This window comes from Orcinus orca, chromosome 3, assembly GCF_937001465.1.
Source record: "Orcinus orca chromosome 3, mOrcOrc1.1, whole genome shotgun sequence".
NCBI lineage: Eukaryota > Metazoa > Chordata > Mammalia > Artiodactyla > Delphinidae > Orcinus > Orcinus orca.
The window spans coordinates 80,293,072-80,318,118 of NC_064561.1; the positions used below are offsets into that span (position 1 = coordinate 80,293,072).

Consider the following 25,047-nt stretch of genomic DNA (forward strand, 5'->3'; position numbering starts at 1 on the left):
GCCACCGAAGAACCAACCTTGGTTTGAAGGGGTGGGCTTTGGGGGTTGGAGGGAGAGCACTCTTTTTGCCATAAACAACATGAAATCCCAGTGTTCACTGCTGCTGTCATAACACTGTTTTTAAATAAAATATGCATTATTCATCAAATATTGGCGACCATATCATGAAGCCACCTAAAAGATTATTATCTATTCTTATATCCATAAAACTGGCATGTGTGGCTAAGGAAGAGAGAAGGTAGAATTCTGTCATGGCAGAGAATTCTCGGGTAATGGGGAAAGATTTACAAGAATGCCCACCATCTCAATTTGCTCGTGTAATTCCCCATTCTCCCAAGTCATCTCCCACCTGGGCCAGAAAATAGATGGGGGCTAGAACGGAGATGCTGTAGCCACCAAGAAAATGGTTCAAGATGCTACACACTAATCTAATGGGAAACCACAGTGGCTGTGATTAAGGGACTTGATTTCAGGGAAACCCGTATCTTGGGACCACTAAGTTCCAAAAATCCTCTCTCATATAGGCTATTTCATAAGACTTTGAGCTTTTAAAAATTATAGTTCTTGCACCTGAAAAATATTCCAACAATACAAAAGACTGTACAGTGAATCTTAAGCCCCTTTCCCACCCCAGATCCCCTCCAAAGCTAACCCTGATATTAGGTTTTATGCCTATGCAAACGTATATTTTTCCCTTATTTTCATTCAGATATTTAGAATAAGATATACACTATTCTGCACCTGGCTCTATTCAATTAACACATCTTGGAGAATAGTCCATATCAGTATGTCAAAAGAGCTGCTTTATTCTTTTTCACGACTGCACAGCTTCATTCCTATTGGTTGCTACTGAGGTGGTTTCAAGTGTTTTTTCCCTGTAAATAGTGCTGCAACAAATCTCTTTATCCTTTTGTCTTTATTGCCCTAGCCTTCTAATGGGCCCCCTTGCCCTCCATATTAATCTTTTCCGATTTTCTAATCCCTCACATTCCTGCCTGAATAATCTATCTCCGTGGCAAGATTGATCTTGTCACACCTCTGCTTTAAACCATCAACAGTTTTCCCAACACCCGTAGAAAACATCCAAATTCTTCAACATATAAAAATCCTCCACTATGTCCCAGCTGCTTTTTCAGTCTCAGCTATTACCATTCCCTACCAAACATGACACTCATGCTGAAACAAGAGTTCTTAAAATGTACCCGGTTGCCCATGCTTCCATGTCCTTGGCATCATTTACCTTTATTTCTTCTATGAGTTGTTAGATGTGCCAGGAGTAATGCTGGAATCGACCTTTAGTTCTGAGCGTGGCAGGGAAGCCATATTTAACTGCTTGCTGTCATGGGTTTCCACCTGCTGGTTTCAGATGAGATTCACCCCAGGCTTTAGCAATTAGCACACCTGCAGCTCTTTGTATGAGGTGGGAATTGACCTGCTGCTAACTAACATTTGTCTCCTGACACCTTGCCTGAACCTCATCCTGTTTTGCTATGGCCTCTGCAACCCATGAGATACCAGAAGCAAACTGCCTGGCATGTAAAGGAATATTCAGATGAAAGTTCTTCCCCAAGGGCACTCTGGTTCCTACTCCACTGCCCTGCTCGGACCAAAAACCCAAACTCATTCCCTGGTTCTTAGAAGTAAGCCTTCTGGCCCACTTTCGATCTGACCATATCTGGCATTTCCAGTCTCACAAGTCAGCAACTTTCTTTCCTCCAAATCCCCTCCCTGGCATTATTTTACCTGACTTAAACATCATATTTCTACAATTCTAAAGTAGGATCATGCTCTCTGACTGGTGAAATGAAATTTTTCATACTACAAAGATATGGGAAAAATACATGTTTGTTCAATCAAGGAATGTTCTGACAAATACAAGTAACAGAAATACACTCATAGTGGGATATCTTCTGGTTCCATTTCCAAAATCTAACATGATTGTGTGCCACAAACAATTGAATAGAGGATTGCACATTTTAAAATGTGATTGTGGCTAACTAGTATACCAGGCATGTATTGTGTACAAGGGTACAGCTGACATTGATATAATATGCCAAGCATAAACAGCAAGATCTTTAATCAATGCCATTTAAAATAAATATTGAATCGATTCCTCCCTTTCCTCTGCAAACACTCATCAGGAAAGAAGGAGTAACTTTCTCTTTAGACCTGGTTCACTCTTATGGGCAAATGGATGGACAGACCATGTGTCATGATGAAAAATAATGAGTGAACTCTGTTTTAAAACATCCCCCATGGGACAAACTGTTAGATTTATTTCCTTGCACTAAGACATTGTCTACAGAAAAGCAATATTAAAATACATCTCTCTTGGCAGGGGCAGCAATATATTAATGCAAAGAGAAAAATCGCTATACATTTGTATTTAGCAATTGCTACTCTGTTCAAGAATATCTTAAAGTAGATGTTTAGGAAAAAAATAACACATAACCCCTTTAAGAAATAGATTGTTGTAGAAAAGAATATTAGTCAGATACTGTTATATGAAAAAAAGATTATAAATGAGTGTTGTAACATCATCTCATTTTTATATATGAGAAAATATGCAAATACCAGGCCCTCCTTCCTCCCCACCCCACCAAAATGAAAGCATAGTTTCCACAATTATCATAGTGCAAATATCTGAGTGAGTGGTGTAAGATGGGAGATTTTTTTAATCTTTTTTTTACTCCTTTTTTAAACATTTTTATGAACGTGCATTTCTATAACAAAATATCCATAAGAGTTATAATTATATGTATATATTCATGCACTTTTCTATATGCATCTTTTTGGGAATCAGGTTTCTCCATTTCTAAGTGTTTCTAGGTTTAATTAAAGCACACTCTCAGTGGAGATGAGCATTTAATGCAAAGGAGAATGAATAAGTGGGATTTAAAAGGGAGAAGGATACATTATACAGATACTTTCCTGATAGCTGAACCATGTGCCCTAAGGGAATTTTTTTTTTTTTTTTTTTTTTTCCTTCAGAGCCAAATGAGATTCAGGGCAGGTAGAGTGAGCAGAAAAGGCCCTGGGAATGCTTAGGGTACATGGGCACACCCTGCCTTCTTCCTGAGGAGTTCCAGGAAGGTAATAAAACTGGAGAGAATTTGCCTTCCTGGGCTTTGACATCTGAGCAGAAATTTCCTAAGCCATGGAAGTGGCTACACAGCTTTTTGAACAACAGAAATATATTGATAGAAAAAAAGAACTTCTCCCCGAGAAACAAAAGGGGAAAAAATAGAATTAGATTAAGTAGTAATCATTTAAAGTTGATGCTTATGTGATGAACTTAGACTACATTACACCTACAGTAAATTGCATATAAACTTTATTTGTATCAAGAAAATCAATATTTACTTTTTAAAATAAAGCGTAACTTTTAAGAGGGAAAAGCACATTTATTTATTTATTATTTTGACCACAGATCTTTCTTGACATGCAAGGCTATCCAGCCCCTCTTCCCTCTCAGGACCCCCTCCATGATTCTCTCCTCCATAAAATCAACAGAAAAAAGAAAAGAAAAGAATATTCCAGGGACTTCCCTGGTGGCGCAGCGGGTAAGAATCCGCCTGCCATTGCAGGGGATACGGGTTCGATCCCTGGTCCTGGAAGATCCCACATGCCGCGGAGCAGCTAAGCCCGGCTCCACAACTACTGAGCCTGCGCTCTAGAGCCCACCCTCCTAGAGCCGGTGCTCTGCAACAAGAGAAGCCACCACAATGAGAAGCCCGTGCACCCAGCGAAGAGTAGCCCCTGCTCGCCGCAACTAGAGAAAGCCCGTGCGCAGCAACGAAGACCCAACGCGGCCATAAATTAATTCATTTAAAAAAAAAAGAATATTCCACAGCTGTGCTTCCCTAGTAAGGTTATGTTGGTTTTATTTGCATTGGTTTCTACTGAATGCTCTACTAATCAAATCAAAGTACAAGGTTTTAAAGCCTTTCATTTCTCAGCTCTGAGTGAAGCAGTACATCAATTAATAAAAGGAGAAATTTTTTAAAAAAATAGAACAGTGCTTTTTAGTTTATCAAATGCTTTTATATTTTCTCATTTCATCTTCAAACCCACTCAATTTAAATAGCAATTTTAAATGTCCATTTCTAGTTTTTCCTTGCTCAGAATCCATTCCTCTCACTGCTTATGATAGTAAACCTCCATTTCCCTTTGATGAGGCACACCCCTCCTACTCGCATGTGATTCAGATGAGACTGACCTCATCCCATCCCCTAATCCAAGTATGGACATGTGACTGGGGGTTACACAAACAGTGTATTCCACCTCCCTGGCCACAGTGGTTGGTTTAGAGACAGACACATGACTTAAATCAGTCACACAGACTAAATTCTAGGATTTTTCTGAAGTTGATAAACCAAGAGGCTCTAAGCTGAAAGCTTGTGGGAATCACTGTGATGAGAAAGGCTGCCCAGAATGGTACCAACACAAAGGAAGCAGAACTAAGAGATGGAGAGGCACAATGTCCTGATGAAGCTATTTAACACCTGAATCAGCCACACCTGAAGCCAGAGATACCCTTACACCTTACAGGTATACAATCCAGTAAGCCAGGAAGCACCTTCTTCTTTGTCTAGCTCAAGTCACGTTTGTGTCACTTAAAAATCAAGAGTCCTGGCAGATATACATCTCTTCCCCTTACCAGCTCTGGGAAAAGTGGAACCAGTCCGCCCATGCAGCCCTATTCCAAGACACCACTGATCCCCTGAAGGCAGCTACCTGAACTGCCTCTTTGTGTTTAAAAGAAAATGAGTATTCTAGAAAGAGGTGGCTAGTAAGTCATAATTCATGAAGTATGAGTTATTACAAACATATTAGCATCTCTTAACAGAGATCCACACATTGAAGCCATAAGTATTAGCAGGCAAGTCTCTAAGGGGATCAAGTTCTGACTTGGAAACACCCATAGGCTTTAGAATAAAGATAGCTTCCACTGACCAGTTCTGAGATCTTTGCCTAATTTCTTAATCTTCTGAACCTAAGTTGCCTTATAAGCAGTAAGAGTAATAGTATTCTCCTCATAGAGTTTTTATGAAGACCTATGATATTTTATAAATAAAAAATACTTAGCACACTGCTGGGCACAAAATAGATTCTCAGTAGAGAGTGGTTTTTATTAATAACTTGGGATGCTTTTAATAATATGAAAGAAGTGGATACCCACAGTGGCATAGGTAGGATGCCCTGACCAACTAGAGAAAGCATAAAGCCACCAAGGAAGTCAAGAGTGGAACAGCCTGCAGGTCACAGAAAGAAAGTGAAAAAGCTCTACTGACCAATGTGTTGAAAACCACCATTTTTCTTGGGTGAGTACTGCCAAAGAATATTCTTTTGGGTTTGGGGACCAGTGCCCAAAGTGCCAGAAGGGACTTTTAGAGAGAATGAAGCTAACAATCGGTTCCCTCATTCTGTTTAATCTTTAAGTGATTAGCAAAAAAAAAAAATTTTTTTAATCACTTTTAACAGCATCATATTTCAATTATCAAGTGCTGAATTAAAATGGAATGCAAACACTAAACTTTAACACACTGCTAAAAATGAACATGTCTAAAATATTAATAGCAACTCTAAATGATTTATAATGCCCTCTTGGGCATATTTTATGATTTATTGATGTCATTTTATCTGCTCCATGGGTGACAGAGTCACTCACTGTGTGTGCTCTGGTGGGTTTCTAGGCTAGTTATTCAGAAAACTATACACTCAGACCTTTGCTGCATGCATATCAGACTGTAGGTAAAGTAAAAAAGGTAAAAATGTTCACTTTTTCCATAAATCAGGGAATTGTGGGGGACAAACAGACTTTAAAATTGGTTATTTCTTGTTTTCTCAACTTCATGCAGGGCCATATTGGAGCTATCTTCAATGGATGTGAATTTCACAACCTCCCAGGTTAATTTATAATGTCAGTCTTTGTTGACAAGAAATTCATCTTTAGATGTAACCTATGACCCTTTCTGCACCAAGAAAAGCCCATTTTCTAGAGAATACCTCATAATTTCTTTGGTAGTTCACTTCCCTTCTTCGACCTAACAATGCATTTTTCAAACCTTTCTGTCCAGCCCACATATATTATTGCCCAGCTCTCTGTTTTATGATTTCTTTCTCTCTATTTTATGATTTGCTTCTAGTCTACAGGTTTCCTAAGACTCTCTTAAGCTATGGTAGCCAAAATTTGCTTTAATCAAAATTGGACTTGTCTTTTACTTCGTTTCCAACACGGTTTCCATCTCGCAGTCATTTCTCCTTCTCCAGAGATGGAAAGATCTCATTCCGTCCTCTGGACATCCAGAACTTCTTTTCATCACCTCTCCACTGACAGCCAAACACATCTAAACAGTAGTGACATAGGCCTGCACTTCCGGGGAACAGCTCATACTCAAAAATTACCATTCACTCCTCTACCTGCCCCTTTATTCAAAACTCCAAACTCTTCGATATAGGAATACATGGATATGGGGGGGATTAGGGAGGGGGCTCTGAGAGCCCAACCAATTAAATCATGTTGACAACTCCTCATCTGAAATTAGAACCAAGACCCAGGATTCTGTGTAGTATTAATAAATAGCCAAAAAACAAAACAACAAAACCCCACCCAAACCCAAAAAACAAACAAAAACCAAACTAAAAAGCCCCTCAATCTTTTTCTCTGTTTATTTTTCTGTATCCAATATGTGATTTACTTTTTGAACTGCAGTTCAACGTTGCTGACTCATGGTCCCTGTATTTTTTCCACCATAGACATAGCTAGTCACTTCTTATCTTATTTTGGTGACATCTGTTTTTCCTCACTATATCACAACCCTATAATTACGTAGGCAGCACCCAATGATCCTAAGACGTAGTATATAATCGCTAAATTTTAACCTCTAGCAAACAATTACCATAGGAACCAAAGGCTAAATAGAGGCATGGTATCTAAATTTGCCACATTTCTCCTTTATCTGAGACATTTAGAAGAGGTGATTATGCTTATGAAGGTATGAGTACCCAATGGTTACTCAATATGCACCTGTCTATTGAGTGATTATATATAATCAAGCACCTGCCTGGGCATAGATGTCTACCACGTACCAGGCCAGGTCTACCCAGGCACCAGTTGGGGTTGATAACTTGGGTTAGGCAGAGCAAGAGCTCTCACTTAGCTGAGTGGTGGGAGGTGTTGGTTGGAACCTCTGGGGAACAGACACTGAGATGGAGTTAGAAGTGCAAAAGGTTTACTATGCTGGGGAGTGGTATTTGTAAAAAGAAATAAAGAAAGTAGGATTGGGTGTGGGAGCTGTCAGATGATGATGCCAACCTCACAAAGTCTCTGCCAGCCTGGAGAGGAGCTCTGAGCAAAGGGTGCCCATAAAGGGGTCATCATTAGTAGAAATGGCCAGGCCTGGGAGAAGAGCTGGCCTGGGCTTCTGAGCTGAAGCAGACCTGAAGAGGTCAACAGCTGGAAGCACTCCTGATGCTAGGCAACAAGCTCTTTCTTCAAAGGGGGCCTAAGCAGTGCATCTCTGAGTCTGCTGCACAGGCTAAGTCCAAAACAGTACAGGAGGGTGAAGGATCCAATCTAAGTATATAGAGCCAAGAATTCTAACCTCGGTGAAAAGGGTTCAGATCAAATAAGGTCAGGATTTAAAAGGGTGGAAGTGAGTGTTATAGCTCAGGAGGGACCTGAGCATTAGGTTTACCATCAGCTGGAATTTAGGACTTTCTTTTGTGCAACAGAAGCCACAGACATAAATGGGTCACTCTAGCTGAAAGGGCCAGGGGTGTAATGAACAATTAAAAATATATAAAACACACCATCAGTGTCTCTGCTTTAAGTAGACACATGAATTTAAAACTTTGGGAAACATATGGCATTTGCTCTACATCTGCCAAGTGGCATAGATCCCCTGTCACATACGCATGAATGAAGTCAGGCGGGATGGGGAAGGAGGCAGGCTCTGCAACGGGACAATCAGTCCAAGCCCCATTACTACAGCTCCAAGCCCTGCGACCTTGAGGAAGTTATTTATCCTCACAACCTAAGTTTATTGTACATAAAATAAGGACAAAAACTAGAACCCATCAGACAGGGCTGTTGTGCAGGTTAAACCCATGTTATTCAAAGGGTGAGTCTTGGACCAGCAGAGCCACCATCAGTTGTTAGAAATGAAGAAATCTTGTGACCCATCCTGGACCTACGGAATCAGAATCTACATTTTAACAAGATCCCCAGGTGACTGTGTGTGCATGTTAAAGGTTGAAAAGCACTGGGTTAATGTACTGGGTTAATGTACTGGGTTAAGTACATCAAACACTTAATACAGTGTTCGGCATGTTGTAAACACAATAGATACTACTTGTTATTGTTTTTGTTATTATAATTGTTATTTTCATCCTGAATCATCTTGGGCAAGCACATCACTTAAGAACCTGAGCTTTCCAGCCACATAACACAGGGAGATCAGCTCAGTGCTTTGTGACCACCTAGAGCAGTGGGATAGGGAGGGTGGGAGGGAGGGAGACGCAAGAGGGAAGAGATATGGGGATATATGTATATGTATAGCTGATTCACTTTGTTATAAAGCAGAAACTAACACACCATTGTAAAGCAATTATACTCCAATAAAGACATTTAAAAAAAAAAGAACCTGAGCTTTCTAATCTGTAAAATGGGAATCATAATAATATCCAACTGCCTGAGGATTAGATCATCTTTTAAAGTCTTTTCAAACTCCAGGAGACCCTTATGATTCAAGCATGACCATATAATGGCAACGGCTGATATTTTGACAGCCTTTACTGTGTGTCAGGTGCTGTTCTTAGCGCTTTACTTTTCTCATCTTATTTAATCATCCAACAGTGCTATGAGAAAAGTACTATTTTTAATGCCACTTTACAGATGAATAAACTGAAACATGAAGAGATTAAATAATTTGCTCAATAAAACACCCAGGGGTAGAATAAGAATTTGAACTTTGGCAGTCTTATGTAACCATTTATACTCTTAACCTTGTCACTATCCTGTCCCTCAAGCCAGGCCATCAAAGAGAGAGGTAAACTAAACTAACTCTAACACAATCAGTGCAATCCGCTGTAGTACTTGATACATCATTGTTATAGCAGGCAACATTCAGGCTGTGGATTCTCAAATCTGGCTGCATATATTTTAAAGAGTGGAGATTTTTCAAAATACAGACTTCTGAGTCTCACCCCCAGAGATTCTGTTTCAGTAGTTTAAAAGTAGGGCTGAAACTTCTAATCTTTTTCTTTTTTTTTTAAGCCGTTAGATATTATTCTGATGCAGAGTCAAGACTGAAAATGTGTGGGAATATGGGTTAATAAGCCACCACCTCCATGTCCAGTATGTGATAAGTCAAACTTCTTTCCAAAGCAATTGAAAGGAATAAGAAGGGAAGAAAGGAAGGAAGGGAAAGAGGGAGGGAGGGAGAGAGTTTTGTTGGTGATGCAGGTGTGAGCATCTCCCTAATTCCACAACACACATCCTCATGTCTAAGCGGTTTCCTTGCAAGTTATGTAGACAGTAATCGTACATCTCCTGAACCGCTGTAGTTTGGGGGATGTTTAACGGCACTGAGCAGGAAATATCTTGGTACCACTGAGTGGAGGAATTTATTTCACCTTACCTCCATGAGGGAGACACTCTTTCAGCCGAAAGAAGGTGACTAGAATCCTGCACATCATCCAAGACAACAGCGAGAGGACTACACCACAGCTGGAGAAGGGAGGGTGGAAGCAGGACAGTGCTTGCTGAGAAGGAAAGAATGGAGGGACTGGCACAGAATCCATAGGTGCTCCCAGATACTCAAGTACAGTAGGACATCGGTATTTTCTAGAGCATCCCACACTCAAGCAGGTCTACAATAACAATGGATACAGCCTAGACTTGAAGCAAACTTTAGACTTGACATACATAGAGCCAGAGAAACTGCAATATGGGCCCATCCCAGCACAGAGGGCCAGGGACATTGAAAAGCATGGACTGTTGATGAGGAAGAGGGGAGCTCAGCAGAAGAGATATGTTAACAGAAAAAACTCCCTGAGCCATTCATACAGAGGAGGGAGGACCGGAAAATGAGATCAAATTCCACTTGTGATAGCTTATAGTTTGTTGTTTATATTAATGCCAAAGTTGATAATTAGTTTTGATTCCAGGGCTTTGGTTTCAATTATTCTCAAAAAATCATTTTATTATCTTTATAAAGTCCTCAGTTAAAAAGATCCTCAAAATTATCATACAGATAACTGGACCAGATAAACCCAAGCTGATGTTAGGGTTCTGATACCCAGCTTGATTAAACAGAAACACCTAGAAGACACTGCCTCAACTTGATTTTGTTCTCAGCGTAACACATTATACAGCCATCCCTCCAAGGCTGTGGAAAGGTAACAGGTTAGCAAGCAATGTGGAAAAATCACTGTTTCCGTGACTAGGATATTTTGAATCGAAAAAGATGGCATAATATACCAGACTACAGCATACACAGTAAGAATCCTAGATTTGAATGGAGTGAAACCAATAGTTGAGATTGAGGAAGCATTTAGGTTAAAAACAAATGGATGATCATTTATAAATAAAGCTTTAGTTAACAAATAACATATAACAAATTTTACTTTCATTGTTACTTAACATCACAGAATTCTTTGGGGATGCACCAACTATGAGGAACTAACGACAGCAGTGAATAATTTATGTGGAATATGGAGCCATAGAGAAAAGAGAAGAACAGTTGACTGTTTTTTTCCCAAGAAACTGCTAATGTTACGTTACATTTTATTGAACCAGCCTCAAAAAATAACAGAAGCTGAACATGATTATTGCCATTATTACCTTTCCTTTCCAAGTGCCATATCTTGTTCTCTCTTGAGCTGATACATTCTGATTACTTTTGCTTACTTTAGAGATTTGCTTTTTCTAGTAAAAAATGCTTGACTAGAACCTCTCATATTCGAATATCTTCAAGCTATAACCACTTGCTATCAAATTTAAGTAATCTCCCTTATCTTATTGGAATGCATTTGTTCATTTCCAACCTACACCTTCCATTTAATATATGGATCTGTTCTTTGGTGCTCTTTCTCTCTAACTACAAAGGAAGAATGTGTCTTTCATTATTCACAGTCATAGCTACAGCCTCACATCATCCAAGGAATCAGGACAGCTGACACAACGTCTGTGCAAATATGACTATGGCAGGACTGTGTGTGACTGAAAGACTCTGTGGGTCCAATTCACCTTGGATTAAGCAAAGGAACTGACTTCCAGGACCTTGAAAACAGCTGTGATGGAGCAAACAAGCCATTTAGCAAGGGTCACAGATGTGTGGCCTGGTTTGGGCTATTTGCCTCTTTTCATTTTCAGAAAATCTTCCGCGGCCAACACTGCTCTGAGTTTCTTATCAGGCTCATCATTGCTTGTGGAAACTGTATTATTCACCCTGGTACAGGAATCTAATGATTCACCAAGTGCTTCTGTTTGTTTTGGGTGTTTTGTTTTATGGCTTGGGGATTTTTTTTTTTTTTTTTTTTTTTAGTATTTTTGTTTTGGGCTATTGTTCAGGGAAACTAAGGTCAGAGCTCCTTATGTCCACCTTTAAAGCTGTTAACCTTTTCTTCCCTATCTTTGATAAAACGTCCTATTCTGCATAGAAGAAATATGCAAAGTGGATTCAAATTTAGCTTTGTGAGGTGTGGAAACTCTCTTGGTTCAACAGGGGCAACTTGGGATGGAACTCTGGACAAAGAAAAATAAAGGCAGGTCTAGTCCCTCCCACTTTGTGCTCCCCAACCTCTCATCTTCAACCACTAAAAATTAAAAAAAAAAAAAATTAAATCACAGGGGTCTTGTTTTGCTATAACAAAAATACCATGAACTGGGTGGCTTACACAAGAAATATTTATTTCTCACATTTCTGGAACCTGGGAAGTCCAAGATCAAGGTGCCTACAGATCTGGCATCTGGCGAGAACCTGCTTTCCTGGTTCATAGACAGTAGTCTTTTCATCATGTCCTCACATGGAGGAAGGGACAAGAGCTCTCTGGGGCCTCTTTTATAAGGTCGCTAATCCCATTCATGAGGGCTCCACCTTCATGACCTAATCACCTCCCCAAAGCCCACCTCCTAATACCATCACATTGGGATTAGGATTTTAACATATGAATTTGGGGGGTGGGGGGAGACACAAATATTCAGTCCATACAGCAGGTAACCAGAGTTGTTAGTGTCAAGAGAAACCGAAAGATAGTGTCGGTAAAATATAATTTGTGTAACCAGTACATATTACTTCACAGGTTGTTTGTTGAATAACAGCCAATCTTGCCTCAGGAGGGTCCCTGATGATGCACTGGAGCCCCCAATGTCCATATTAGCAGGAAATTAGTTTATCTCTTGGATCCCCTCATCCCTTCCATACATGTAGAAATTCCAGGATTCCAAGATGCTAAAAAGTCTAAGGAGGGAATCCTGTTTGTTTCTATCCTACTACTTTGCTACTTTGGAGCCAAACGCACTCCATTATGGCTGGAGAATTTCACCACTGCTACCAAAGCTGGTTGGCTTGGAGTGAGCAGGCACAGGGAAGGCAGATGAAGTTGCAGCTGAAGCCTGGACAGCCTGGAGTGGCTTCCTCTGCCCGATGCTGCTGTTTCTGAAGGTGCTTAAATAGAATAGAAGGTGATCAGCTGAGGCTGGCCTCTGCAGTGTACCGCCTGCCCAGCCTCTAGTGGTTCTTCTAGGTTCCCTGGAGGGGGAGCCCAATCCCACAGTGCTAGGCTCGGCCAAGAAGCTCCACAACAACCTTCCTGGGCTTTCAAGTGCAGCTCTTAAGATTTCACTACCCCGCCTTTTCCAAGGTCAGGAGTCCCATCCTGGATGCTGGTTTCAGGAACTTCAAATACCTCTCATTCATGGAGCCAGCCCCTAGAAATAGAAGCTCCTTCTATTTCAGGCCCCAGCCCAGATTCAGATTCTACCACCAAATGAGTAAAAAGACAGGAAAATCTCACCAACAATTGTTATTATGTGATCTCTAACATCTATATCCTAAAGTCTGTTTATATACAAGGCAGTCATCTTCTTTTATCTGTAATGTTTTCTCGAAAAGTGAATAACAGTCAAATGTGAGAATTTTGAAAAACTTCCTGGGATCCATTTCACATGGGCTAAAAATGCATTTAACTATATATTCATATATACTACTAGTAAAAGTGGCTGCTTCCTATCAAAAGGAAATGGAGGCACCAAGTCAGAAAATAGTTGTTTTTCATAAAACAACATCTAGAACTATTTGACTTTAAAATATGACCATTTGTAGATTTGATAACAAAAAAAGAAAAATTTTAGGGCTTCCCTGGTGGCGCAGTGGTTGAGAGTCCGTCTGCCGATGCAGGGGACACGGGTTCGTGCCCCGGTCCGGGAAGATCCCACATGCCACGGAACGGCTGGGCCCGTGAGCCATGGCCGCTGAGCCTGCGCGTCTGGAGCCTGTGCTCTGCAACAGGAGAGGCCACAACAGTGAGAGGCCCACGTACAGCAAAAAAAAAATAATAAAAAGAAAAAGAAAAACTTTAAATTAAATACTACTTTAAGATAAACAAAAAAGCTTTGGAGAGAAGTGAATCACATGCAGATTCAGGAAAAAGAGCAACTTCAGACTTCTAAGCAATAACAATAGAAGCCAGAGGTAATGGAGAAATGCTTTCTAGTTTTTGAGGGAAATTATTTCCAAATTAGAATTCTAGTCTCAATCAAACCCTTATATCTTACAGTAGAATAAAGATACCTTTAGGCATGCAAGGCATATTAGCCAGGCTAGTTTAATATAGCAGAAGTTATTCTAGCCAGTTGCTATGGTCTGAATATTAGTGTCTCCCCCAAATTTGTATGTTGAAATCCTAATGCCCAGTGTGATGGTATCAGGAGGGTGGTGAATGGCCCTCATGAATGAGATTAATACCTTTTATAAAAGAGACCCAAGAAAGCTCCCTTGCCCCTTCTGCTATGTGAGGACACAGCAAGAAGTTGGCAGTCTGCAACCTGGAAGGCGGTCCTCACCAGAACCCGAGCATGCTGCCTCCAGAACTGTGAGAAATAAATTTCTGTTGATTTTAAGCCACCCAGTCTGTGGTATTCTGTTATAGCAGTCCTAACAGACTGAGATATCAGTTGAAGCCAAAAGGACTAGTTATGAGACAGAATTCACAGACTGAGGTGGAGGAAATGGACTGTGTTTCCACGAGTGATACCCGAGCACCATGGCACAGAGCTGCCCAGTGAGGGAGTCACTGCCTCTCACAGAAACCACCAAGCCAGGAGGCTGCTGGCACTGGTTCCAGGTCCTACCTCTGTCTCTGCCATCACTTCAGAGCCCTGCTGTGCTGCTGCACCTGCCAAGTGGAAGCCTTAGGCCCTACCTCTTTCCCAAGTAATCCCATTCTGGATCCAGATTCTGACTCTGGCAAAGATGCAGCTGACAAGTATAATCAAAGCCACATGTCTGCAATCCAACAACTAGAAAATGACCTGAAAAATGTCTTTCTTTAAGAATGCAGAATTTATAATGTGGGAAACTATTAAAACAATGGGAAAGGGGTGTTCAAAAATGTGGGGCAGCCTGAATAATAAATGACCACTGCACGCAGACTTGCACTTACCTCTTATGGACTCTATTTTAGGAAGCGACCAGAAAATATTAGTTTCATCACCAAACAAGGGAATGAATCAAGAAATAAGGAGATACAAAATTAGGAAATAGGAGATCTCATACAGGGAGGCGGGCAAAGGAAGTTTCAAGATGATGATAAAGGGAAGGTTTAACTAGCACTCTAGTGTGAGCAGGAAGATGGCGCTTGTACAAAAGGGATGGGAATGGGGAGGGGAAGAATCAGGTAGATCACCTGATGTTTTCATCTGAAACTATCCAACAACTCCATCAGAGAATTAGGACAGGTTATAGAGAGCACTGAACTATGGTGGTGGGAATGGGGAGAGACAAGTATTAACCCTAAGAAAATAAAAAGTTATATAAGGAAGGAAATATAATCTTAGGATGCTGCAGGTCTTAACTGTAAATAGTGTTTATGTGGGCATGATAGTGTAAATACTCAATATTAAATGAAAGCAGTGACGTAATTATATTAGGAGTTGGAGTAAGAAGGGGAAGAGAACTCGTTGGAAGGGAAAATACATCGGGTACAAGTTCCCATCTTGTACATTAGGAAACCAAAGATAATAGCTAACATTTAAAAATCAAGAAACAGTAATATAAGCATGTTACTTAGAATGTGGAAGTAAACACCAGAATAAACAGGTTTTTTTTAATGTCAAAATATGTTGCCTTGAGGGAGCAGAAGTTTGGAGCAGGAAGGGGTGAAGACTGCTGTTTTCATTATAAGCCTGACAGCATTATTTCACTTTTAAAGTCACATATGTATGCAAACATACATAAATACATTTACATAGTTACAGATAGACAGATAAATTTTAAAAATTAAACACAGAAAAAAGCATCTCTTGGTGTGCACTTGTAGCCTTTCTGTCCTTAAAACTCATACATCTGCTGTCTCTAATTCTCCCCTTTTTATGGTACACCTGTTCATTCTAGAAACCATTCTCTAATCCTGTCAAAATGACAAACTACACTGGCCACTGGCTGCTTCCCAAAAATCAACCCTAGAGAAACTATAGAAGCTGGAGGGAACTCGGATTTGAGGATCTAATGACTAAAAATGAATAAAATACAACCCTATTTTAAGGGAGAAGTCCCTGGGGAGTCTGAAGACTCAGAAGTGTTATGTGAGGGCTGCGGAGGGGTGGGGGTATGAGTGAAAGGAGAGAAGGCTTCAGCCGGCCAGGGAAGGCAGCTAAGGTGGCTGTGAGAAGAGGGGTGAAAGGAGAGGGTCTTGTCTGTTCTCGCTTCTTGCCACCGGGGACGGTGACAGACCGCCAATCACGGAAGAAACTGGCAGCAGCAGTCACGGCTCCAGGGGTCAGGAGGGTACAATAAGAGATGTGCAAAAGCCCTGCAGGAGAAAGGAGGGATGGAAAGGGTGGTGTGTACTGACCAGTTACCTTTGGATATTCTCCAAACCCCCAGGGCAGGGAGAGTGAATCTATGGAGATTACTTCTAGAGAGTTTAAATGGGAAAGACATACTAGAGAAGTTATTTGTAGATGATGGAAAATTAGAATGATCACCATCAGTTCTATGAGGCTCTCTTCCCTGGCTTTGTTTCACCTACAGGTACATCAACTGAAGGCTGGGTTGTAGCCATGTCCCAGCACAGAACCTTGTGTAGTAACTGATATCAAAGGGGAAGAGGAGTTCTTTCAAAGAAATAACCAGAAAGCCATAGAAGGAATACAACTACTATACAAGAAAGACAACAAACTCAACAGTATAAACCATCTAAATTATATAGAATTGTAAGAGGAAATGGACCAAGAAATTAAAATAATTATGATGAATATATTAAGAGGCTAAGGCTGATATCAGCAATGTGAAGCAAGAACAAGAAAACATAAGAAAGGACTAAACTGAGAAGTAGGTATGAAATATGTAATAGCTAGAGTGAAAAAGGCAATAGATAAGATACATAGCAAGATGGACAAAGGTGAATAAATCACTGAGTTGGAAGATCAGATTGAGAAACTCTCCCAGAGGTCATCAGGAAAGGATAAAGAGACAAAAAATACAAAGAAGCTAGGAGATGTAGATGGTGGAAGGAAAAGGGCCAACACCTGTGAGCCGTGGCTTTGTGCTGTGTCAGCTTAGCTAGGCTGAACTCCCTTTCCCAAAATCCCCTTTCTTGTGTGTTTCCAGTTAGGGTGGGCCATAAGCAAGATCTCTGTGAAAGGTTCTAAAGTTGTTGTCACTTACCTGCCACCTCACTTCACTGGTGTGAAGAAGCAGTGGAGCCTCCAAATGCTCCACCTTCCATAGATCCCCTTAAGGTTCTCTGATTCCTGAACCAGGTGTGTGTTTGGCCATGGTGATAAAAGCCCCCGATTTCTGCAAGAAACACATATATTCAAGGTTAGAGGTAACAAGAACTAACATAAGTTTCAGTCTGTTCACAGGTTCCAACTTGTGCTTCTATAAGGATTCCAACTTGTCCTGCTCACCCCCACCTGACTTCCATCTTCCCTTCCCAACTACCTGTTCTGTAGTTTTAAGGCTTCAGCATTGGAAGTGAAATGAATATACATGTGTGTATGTATGTATGTATGTATGTATGTATACACACACACACATATATATATAAATATGTATATATGTATATTTTTTAAAGTCATTACATTTGAAAGAATTGGGCTGGGTATAAAATTCTAGGTTCAAATTTATTTTCTTTTAATATTTAAAAAGTATCTTTCCCATTTGTCATCTTGCACCCACTGTTCAATTTGATTCTTATTCTAGTTGATGATCTCTTCATTATTTCTGGAAGTTTTAAAAATTATTTCCTTGGATATACAGACATTGATAAATTTAAGAAAGTAATAGGATAAGTAAACATGAGTAAGGGTCTTAAGCAACTACACTTGAACAAAAATAGAATAATTTTTTGAGCCAGCAGAAAATGCAATAAATTGAAATGCAAGATATGGTGGGAGAAATAATTTCTAATATAAAAGAAATTACAATAAATGTAAGTGGATTTAACTCACAAATAAAAAGAAAAATACTTTCTGAGGGTATTAAGAAATAAAAACAAAATCCAAACATATGTTGTGTATGAGAAAAATTCTGAAAACCAAAAGATACAAAAAGGTTGAAAATGAAAGAGTTCAAGACAGGAAGAAAAAAAAACCCAAAACCATGAAAGAAGGCTGGAATAGCAATCATAATAGTGGATTAAAAAAAAAAATTAAGGTAAAAGGTAAACAAAAAATAGAGTGAGAAGAGATAACCATCACAAACATGTATGCACCTAACAATAGGTCACAATAACTGACAGCATATGGAGAGAAACATATAAATAGTTGGAGCTTTTAAAACCAAACTATCAAAAATGTATTAAGCAAACAAAAATTAAGCAGACCCTTATCTAAACAGTATAATTAGTGGGCTTATCCTATTAATTATATTGTTCAGATCTTTGATATGAATGTTCAGTGGTATGCTATGTATAATATATATGCTTTGATACATATGCTATAGTAGTTCATGCAACAAATAGCAAATACACATTTTTTAGAAGCATACACATGTTTAAACTAACAGATTAGGCCTATAGGAAGTCTCAATAAACTTGCCAGGAACAATATCATGCAGATGAATTAATATTAGAAATTAGTAACAGGAAAGGTTTTTTAAATGTCCTATATTTTGAAAATACCATGTTACTAAATAACTCATAGGTTAAAAATTAAAGTATAATCAAAATGAGAGACTATCTAGAATTGAATGAACATGAAGACACAAAATGTGTGGGACATACCTAAAGCAGTGTTTGAAGGAGCATTTACACCTTTAAATATGCTTATCAGGAAACAATAAAAGTTGAAAAGAGGGATTTCCCCATTGGTCCAGTGGGGGGACTCTGCACTCCCAAAGCAGGGGGCTGGGTTCGATCCTTGCAGGAAACTAGATCTCACATGCATGCCGCAACTAAGAAGTCTGCAACCCTGCATACCTCAACTAAGACCTGGCACAGCCAATATTTATTTATTTAAATAAATAAATATTAAAAAAGAAAAATATGCTGAACATCCAACTCAGGAAGTTATAAGAAAGAACATCAAAGCAAACCCAAAGAAGAAAAAGGATATAATAAAGGAAAAGAAACAATATAATGACTTTTCTTAGTAGAGGAAATTAATAAAACTAAAGTTCTACTTTGAAAAAATTACCAAGATAAACCTCTGATAAGACTGATCAAGAGGAAAAAGAGACAACGAAAGTAAATAAAACACAGATCAAAATGAAGATGGGGAAATAAGTGCAGATTTAAAAAACAAACAGATAAAATGGATAAATTCCTAGAAAACATAAGATGTCAACTGGTACAAGAATAAAAAAGGAATTTAAAATAGACCTACAAGGATCAAAGAAATTTAATTGGTAGTTAAAACTCCATCCCAAATTGCTCTAGGCCTGGATGCTTTTAAAATTGACTCTATCAAACTGTTAAAAACACAATTCCTGTTACATAAGTCGTTCCAGAAAATGCAAAAAGAAAGAATAATCCTCAGTTCATTTTCTGAAGCTAATCTATCTCATTTCCCTTAATACCTCTGGCTTTCAAGCCATAGTCTGGAAAGTTTTCCCTACTCCCATTTTATAGAGGAATTCATCCATGTCTTGCCTTGTACTTGCATGGTTTCATCTTATTTTTATGTTTGTGTTTCTGATCCATTTGGAATTTATTCTGGTATATACTGTAAATAATGAATCCAATTTTCTCTATTCCCACATGGCTACACACAGTGGTGTGCTGTAGCTGGCTCATGACAGCTCACAAGAGCTGATTGTTAAATTTTCAGGAATTTTGTGAGCTGATTGTTAAACACAGCCATTATTACAAAATAAATTATATAAACGTACAATGAAATAAATCATGTTCAAAGCAAAGTTAATAAATATTCAAAACTCATCACTTCCTGATTATTTTAATACATTTTACTATTATCAAGGTTCTTGGGGTTATTTTTGTCTGTGGTGGTAAGACTCTAGAATGGCATGCTGCTGTACATCTCTCAACTCAGTATTAAAAATCATATTGCTAGCATGAAATTGGCTATGGTGGTAGTATTCACATCATGAAAGTTGGCAGTGCCAAAATCGGGGCTTAAGTTATTGTTTTGTTGACTGTATACTATAGAGATCACTATGGCCAGTAGGCCAAATCCAACCTGCCACTTGTTTTTGTAAATAAAACTTACTGGACCACAACCACACCCATTTTTTGACCTATTATCTGTGGATGTTTTTGTGCTATAATGGCAGAGGTGAATAGTTGCAACAGATACTAAATGGCCCCAAAAGTCTAAAGTATTTCCCATGTGACCCTTAGAAAAAGTTTGCTGACCTCTGGCCTAGACTTAAGACAATGATGGAGAAAATGTCAACAATGTAGATCCATCTTAAAAGTGCATTTGTCTGTAGCTGTTACACTGTGAATAGCACAAAAAATTGAGAAATAATCTTCCAGTAGTTGGAACCTATTATCCAATTCAGCAAAGAAGTCACTCATGTCCTTCACAAATAAGTCAAGATTCAACATTGTCATTTCACTTTCAGCTTACTCATTAATGTAAATGAAAATATCAACCTACATTCACATGAAAGCTACACTCAACAATTACAACCATAGGTTGGTTATGAATAAGAATTTGGCAAAAATCAAAGAAAGCATTCTGTGAGAATCAATTAATTATATGGTGTTGACAATACAGAATATTGTATATTTTATTACTATTAATAAATTACTAAATATCCTTTATATCAGTAAAATTAATAGTATACATATATACATGCATATATATGTGTATAGATGTAGATATAGATATTGATACATACACACAAACACGTGTATATGTGTATGTATTAAACATTTATCAGCACAACACTGGCTACACAGCATCTCAATTTCACTTATTAAACAGTTTGTATCTCTAGTTTAAAGTGGACACAATGAAACCATTATCTGTGATTTCAGTCCAGAGCTATAAAGCAAGAAACAATGCTTTAATAGTTTGGTCAGCTGAGTTCCATTGACAACTACTATGCTGAATTTTCTTAAGTGTGCTAATCTTCTGTAAGTAAACCACAATCTTCTATTATTAAAAATATTTATTTTTAAAAATGTATCTTATCCTTACTGATTTGAGATGCTCCCTTTATTATATACTAAATTTCCATATGCATATTATTCTATTTCTCATCACTCTCTTGTCCCACTTGTCTATTAATGTGTCAATACCAAACTGTCTTAATTATAAAGCGTTTGTGGTTTGCTGTAATGTAACTGCAAACCCTCCCATTCTCTCACCCAATTGCTGTTCTCTTTCAGGATGTTTTAACCATTCTTCCTTGTTTGTTTTTTCAGACAAGTTTTATAATCATATCGTGTTGCTACAGGGGGAAAAAATCTGATGATACCATTATTGGGCATTTCATAAATTTATAAATAAAAATAGAGAAAACATATTTTTAAATGATGTTGAGTTTTTCTATCCAAGAAAGAGGCACATTTTTCCATTTGTTGAAATCAACTTTTATAACTTTCAGGTTTATTTTCCTCATGTAGGTTCTGGATACCTCTAATTAAGTTTTACCTTTGCAATTTTTTTTTTTAAATCATAAGAGGATCTTCCCCTCCATTACATTTTGTAATTGTTTTTTGTTTCTATTATGAATGTTATTGATTTTGAATGTTAATTTTATAAGCTGCTACATTACTAAATTGTTTTATTTGAGGTCACTTTTAATTAATTCTTTTGGATTTTCCACATGTCTAATCATGTCATCTGAAAATAGAGTTCTAACTCTTCATGTCCAACTATTATATCCTGCAATTATTTTCTCTTGTCTAATTAAAATAGGTAAGAGCTTCAAAATAATGTTACATAGGAGTTGTATGATTCCTCTCTAGTACCTGACTTTTAGTGGGAATGCCTCAGTGTCTCTTCATTAAGTAATATGCAATATTGGGAGCTGAATTATATATATTTTACCAAGTTGAGAAAGCATAGTAGGCTGAATAATGGCCCCTAAAGATACAAGATGCTATTCCTTAGAACCTGTACACTTTACCTTATCTGAAAAAAATTTGCATATATGAATAAATTAAGGATTTTGAGATGAAGAGATTATGTCGGATTATACGTGTGGGCCCTAAATGCAAACACATGTATCCTTATAAGAGGGAGACGGAGAGAGATTTGATATATACAAGAGAGAAAGCAATGTAACCATGGTGGCAGAGATTGGAGTGATGTGGCCACAAGCCAAGGAATGCTGGCAGCCATCAGAAGGTGGAAGAGGCAATGAACAGATTTTCCCCTAGAGTTTCCAGAGGGAGTGTGGCCCTGCCTACACCTTGATGTTGGTACAGTGTTACTGATTTTAGATGTCTGGCATCCACAACTACTAAACAATACATTCTGTTTCTTCAAGCCCCCAAATAACATAACTATTCAGATAGCTCAGCATGGTTGCTAGATACAATATCAACTTAAATACTTTAAACTTACAAAATCATAAAAGGCACATTATAAAATAAAGATAAAGTGACATTCACAGTTCAAAACTATATAGTATCTAGGAATTAATTTAGAAAAGACTGCCATGGAGAAAAATTAAAGATTCAATGAAGAATATACAGATGATCTTAGGCTTCCCTGGTGGCGCAGTGGTTGAGAGTCCGTCTGCCAATGCAGGGGACACGGGATCGTGCCCCGGTCCGGGAAGATCCCACATGCCGCGGAGCGGCTGGGCCCGTGAGCCATGGCCGCTGAGCCTGTGCGTCCGGAGCCTATGCTCCACAACGGGAGAGGCCACAACAGTGAGAGGCCCGTGTACCGCAAAAAAAAAAAGAATATACAGATGATCTGAATGAAAGGAGAGACAATTCAAATTCTTGAATGAGATGACTTAATATTATAAAGATGATAAATATCCTCAACTTGATCTACATATTCAGTGCAATACCAATCAAAATGCTGGTTGCATTTTTTGAAGAATTTATAAATTGAGTCTAAAAATTCTATAAGGGGAGACCTTCAAGACGGCAGAGGAGTAAGACATGGAGATCACCTTCCTCCCCACAAATACATCAAAAATACATCTACATATGGAACAACTCCTGCAGAACAACTACTGAACGCTGGCAGAAGACCTCAGACTTCCCAAAAGGCAAGAAAATCCCCACATACCTGGGTAGGGCAAAAGAAAAAAGAATTAACAGAGACAAAAGAATAGAAACCGGACCTGCACCTCTGGGAGGGAGCTGTGAAGGAGGAAAAGTTTCCACACACTAGGGAGCCCCTTCATTGGTGGGGACGGGTGGTGGACAGGGAGGAAGCTTTGGAGCCACGGAGGAGAGCACAGCAACAGGGGTGCAGAGGTCAAAGTGGAGAGGTTCCCGCACAGAGGATCGGTGCCGACCAGCACTCACCAGCCTGAGAGGCTTGTCTGCTCACCTGCCGGGGCGGGTGGCGGCTTGGAGCTGAGGCTCGGGCTTCAAAGGTCAGAGCCCAGAGAGAGGACTGGGGTTGGTGGCATGAACACAGACTGAAGGGGGCTAGTGCACCACAGTTGGTCAGGAGGGAGTCAGGGAAAAAGTCTGGAGCTGCCTAAGAGGCAAGAGACCATTGTTTCAGGATGTGCAAGGAGAGGGGATACAGAGCACTGCCTAAATGAGCTCCAGAGATGGGTGTGAGCCATGGCTAACAGCTCAGACCACAGAGACAGGCATGAAATGCTAACGCTGCTGCCACTACCACCAAGAAGCCTGTGTGCAAGCACAGGTCACTATCCACACCTCCCCTCCTGGGAGCCTGTGCAGCCCGCCACTGCCAGGGTCCCGTGATCCAGGGACAACTTCCCCAGGAGAACACACGGCACGCCTCAGGCTGTTGCAATGTCACGCTGGCCTCTGCCACCACAGGCTTGCCCCGCATTCCAATTATGACTACTGTACCCCTCCCTCTCCCTGGCATGAGTGAGCAAGAGAGCCCTAATCAGCCGTGGCTTTATCCCCCTCTGGTCAGGGTGGGGAACAGATGCCTGAGGGTGCCCTACATGCAGAGGCAGGGCCAAAACCAAAGCTGAAACCCAGGAGCTGTGCGAACAAAGAAGAGAAAGCAAAATTTCTCCGTGCAGCCTCAGGAGCAGTGGATTAAATCCCGACAATCAACTTGATGAATGCTGCGTCTGTGGGATACCTGAATAGACAACGAATGTTCCCAAAACTGAGGCGGTAGACGTTGGGAGCAATTGTAGACTTGGGGTTTGCTTTCTGCATCTGTTTTGTTTCTGGTTTTTATATTTATCTTAGTTTAGTTTTGAGTGCTTGTTATCATTGGTGGATTTGTTTATTGGTCTTGTTGCTCTCTCCTTTACTTTTTTATATATTTTTTCTCTTTTTGTGAGTGTGTATGTATATGTGTCTCTGTGTGATTTTGTCTGTTTAGGTTTGCTTATACCATTTGTCCTAGGGTTCTGACTGTTTGTTTTTTTGGTTTGTTTGTTTGCTTGCTTTTTATGAGTGTGTGTATGTTTCTTTGTGCCATTTTTGTCTGTTTAGTTTTGCTTTTACTATTTGGTTTGGGGTTCTATCAGTTTGTTGGGGTTTTTTATCCTTTTTTTCTTCTGAGCCCTGTGGCTGGCAGGGTCTTAATGCTCCGGCCAGGTGTCAGGCCTGAGCCTCCAAGATGGGAGAGCCAAGTCCAGGACATTGGACCACAACAGACCTCTGGCCCCATGTAATATCAATCAGCGAAAGCTCTTGAGATCTCCATCTCAACACTAAGACCCAGCTCCACCCAACAGCCAGCAAGCTCCAGTGCTGGAAGACCACGCCAAACAACTAGCAAGATAGGAACACAACCCCACCCATTAGCAGAGAGGCTGCCTAAAGTCATACTAAGTTCAAAGACAACCCAAAACACCACCAGACGCGGCCCTGTCCACCAGAAGGACAAAATCCAGCCCCACCCACCAGAACACAGGCACCAGTCCCCTCCACAAGAAAGCCTACAAAACCTCACCCACTGGGGGCAGACACCAAAAACAATGGGAACTACAAACATGCAGCCTGTGAAAAGGAAACCTCATTAAGTTAAACAGAATGAGAAGACAGAGAAATATGCAACAGATGAAGGAGCAAGGTAAAAACCCACCAGACCAAACAAATGAAGAGGAAATAGGCAGTCTCCCTGAAAAAGAATTCAGAGCAATGATAGTAAAGATGACACAAAATCTTAGAAATAGAATGGAGGGAATACAAGAAACATTTAACAAGGACCTATAAAAACTACAGAGCAAGCAAAAAAAGATGAACAACACAATAAATGAAATTAAAAAT

At 39.6% G+C, this 25,047-nt stretch overlaps 1 protein-coding gene across 3 annotated transcripts in view; it reads right to left on the minus strand.

Moving 5' to 3' along the window:
* MEGF10 (multiple EGF like domains 10) overlaps positions 1-25,047 on the minus strand; it is a 367,277-nt gene that overhangs the window by 243,723 nt on the left and 98,507 nt on the right. For all 3 annotated transcript variants that reach the window (XM_049707232.1, XM_033405823.2, XM_049707231.1), the window contains one exon: positions 16,896-17,027. The gene's annotated coding sequence lies outside the window, so the exon portion shown is untranslated. The remainder of the gene's footprint in view (positions 1-16,895; positions 17,028-25,047) is intronic.